The sequence below is a fragment of the Myotis davidii genome, unplaced genomic scaffold (genome assembly GCF_000327345.1).
Source record: "Myotis davidii unplaced genomic scaffold, ASM32734v1 scaffold8, whole genome shotgun sequence".
Lineage (NCBI taxonomy): Eukaryota > Metazoa > Chordata > Mammalia > Chiroptera > Vespertilionidae > Myotis > Myotis davidii.
Genome location: NW_006299520.1, coordinates 1,880,726 through 1,883,787, shown reverse-complemented (window position 1 = coordinate 1,883,787; position 3,062 = coordinate 1,880,726).

The following is a 3,062-nucleotide window of genomic DNA, read 5'->3' as shown; positions in this document are numbered from 1 at the left end:
CGTCTGTAAAAGCCAAGAAACATGTCTAGACAACAGACCATACACACTTAACCGAACTTTAATGACGAGTGAGCCAATTCAGACACAGAAGAAATTGGTAGCAAAAAAGAGTATTTTATCTCTATATTTAGCAATGATCATTACTTGAAAAAAAAAGAAATTTAAAACATTTTAAAGCCAAAGAATCCCCTTTGCAAGTAAAATGTTACCCAGTACTTCGATTTCTAAAACAGATTAGAGTAGGGCTGTTTTAACTGAATTGGAAAGCAAAGACCATACTCTCCTTTCTCCATTCCCCAAAATAGAGCCTAAGATACCAAAAATTCAGGGTTTCGAGGGAGACAGACTGAAAAAGATTGAAGTAGCCAGAGAGATTGCCAAAGACCCAGCGGATCTTAACGCACCTCATGATGTTCTAGTAGACAAGGCAGATAAATGTGACTTGTAAGACAGTACAGTTACTTGCAACAATAAACCTGCCTGTCTAAGGGAAGGTCTTTAGTGTCAGACGACTTTGTATCTGGTCCCATCTACATTTTTCATCAATAACTTGGAAGAAGTCATGAAAGGTATGCCTTTGGAACAAAATGAAAAACACTTGTAAATTATCACCAAACATAATCAAAGAAAGTGTGAGCTGCAAACAGTTCGGGAATATACATTTTAATTTGCTGAATATTTTCCACAGAAATCTGCTCTGGTCAGATCTAGTGTGCAGCAGTAGCCCCCTGAAGGGGTCAAACCCCTCAAGATTTCATCTTCATTCTAATAACCCGGAAAGCTCACTCACCTTCTTCTTACACAGAGTTAATTTCCAGCTGTGTGAATCCCTGCCCTCCTTCCCAGGCTGCGGGAATGGATTGCTCACAAGACCACAGGGAATGCCAAAGTAAAAAAAAATAAAATAAAATAAAAACAGAAAGCTAAACTTCAAAAAGCCAGAATGAACTACAAATGAAATGGTTTAGAAGCAGATACTAAAACCAGGTAAGGCGCCAAGAAGAACACAAAAAACAGGGAAACAGGCATAGCTGATCAAATGATACAAAGAGATCTCTGGGTCAGATGTTCTTTTGTTTTGCTTATATAAACTGTCCAGACACCATTCTGCCCTGGCCTGTGTGGTTCAGTTGGTTGGAGCATCCTCCAGTACACCTAAAGGTGGTGGGCTCAATTCCGGGTCAGGGCACATACCCAGGTTGTGGGTTCCATCCCAAGCAGGAGGCAACTAATCAATGTTTCTCCCTCATATCTCTCTGTCCCCCTTCCTCTCTCTAAAATCAATTTTTAAAAATAGACACCATTCTCTCCAACGTAGGGTGGAATCAGCATTTTCCTAGTTTTCCCAATGGGGAGTTGAAAGAAGTCCCAGGCTATTCTTGAAGTGAATGCATAGTTATATGATCTCTTTCAACCCCCCAATCACTATTGTAAATGTACTAACTACTTTGCTGGGTTAGTACCCAAAGCCATCCAATGCTTTTCCATTCTGCAATGTAGTTTCCCATCTCAAATTAACAGAGTAAGGGCAGGGTTTCAGCGGGCTGGGTGAAGCCAAGGAGGTGGTGAAAGATGGGGCAAATAACCATGGAAGAGAGGAATTACAGTGGGAATATCGTAGCATTAGTGAAATTCCACAAAGATGAAAGACCTAATCTCCGGTTGTTGCTGTCTTTGTTGTTGTTTGTTTTTGTTTGTTTGTTTGTTTGTTTGTTTGTTTGTTTTAATATATTTTATTGATTATTTACAGAGAGGAAAGGAAGGGGATAGAGAGTTCGAAACATCGATGGGAAAGAAACATCTATCAGCTGCCCCCCACACACCTCCTACTGGGGATGTGCCCACAACCAAGGTACATGCTCTTGACCGGAATCGAACCTGGGACCCTTGAATCTGCAGGCCGACGCTCTATCCACTGAGCCAAACTGGTTAGGGCTGTTGTTTTTTATGGGAAAGCAATGCTACATGTTGGAAGGAGAGATAAACAGTATCTCCCTTGTTGCCCAGTAGCAATAGGTCTGTGCTTTGTGCTGAGTAATACCCACATAACAGTGTTTTTTGAGAGAAGTAAGTGATAACCCATGGAAAATGTTTAGAATAACACCTAGCAAACACAGTACACGCTCAAAAATGTTAGCTATTGTTTTATTATTATACTAATGGCCTGGTGAATGGATTCGTGCACATTGAAAGGAAATTAATTAGAAAAAAGATTCGTGCAATAATTACATTAATGCAAAAAAGTACAAGTCAAAATAGTATATAGAATACAGTATTATAAAATTAAATCACGCAGTCGATTGGCACCAGTGAGAGCTTTATATGTAACAGGCATACGTGAGTCAACATTTATTTTTAAATTGCCAGTGCGCATCATATGTACCAGCTGGTCGGTCGATCGGACAATCAGATGGATGTACAGTCAGTCACTTAGCCTTTTATATATATAGTTTATCATCACTATGATTATCATCCTGGCACCTATCTATCCTCTTCAACAGCCTCTAAATTCTTCAGTTACTGGCCAGCTACTGGGATTCAGAGAGATCATGCACCATGAAGCGTGAGTGTTTCAGCCCAGGTCTGGGATAAGGACAAGGCTAGGTCTAGGACAGTGATGGTGAACCTTTTGAGCTCAGTGTGTCAGCATTTTGAAAAACCCTAACTTAACTCTGGTGCCATGTCACATATAGAAATTTTTTGATATTTGCAACCATCGTAAAACAAAGACTTATATTTTTGATATTTATTTTATATATTTAAATGCCATTTAACAAAGAAAAATCAACCACAAAAATGAGCTTGCGTGTCACCTCTGACACACGTGTCATAGGTTCACCATCACTGGTCTAGGACGTATATGAATGCCAACTTAAAAACTGATTTCAACTGCCTAAGCTAAGGTGTGTCTTCTATGAGTTGCCCTGTCTGGACCACATGAGTGGTAATGCTTCCTGTAGGCCTAGGCTCTAGGGCAGGGGTGTGCAAACTTTTTGACTCGAGGGCCACAATGGGTTCTTAAACTGGAACGGAGAGCCGGAGCAAAAGCGTGGATGGAGTGT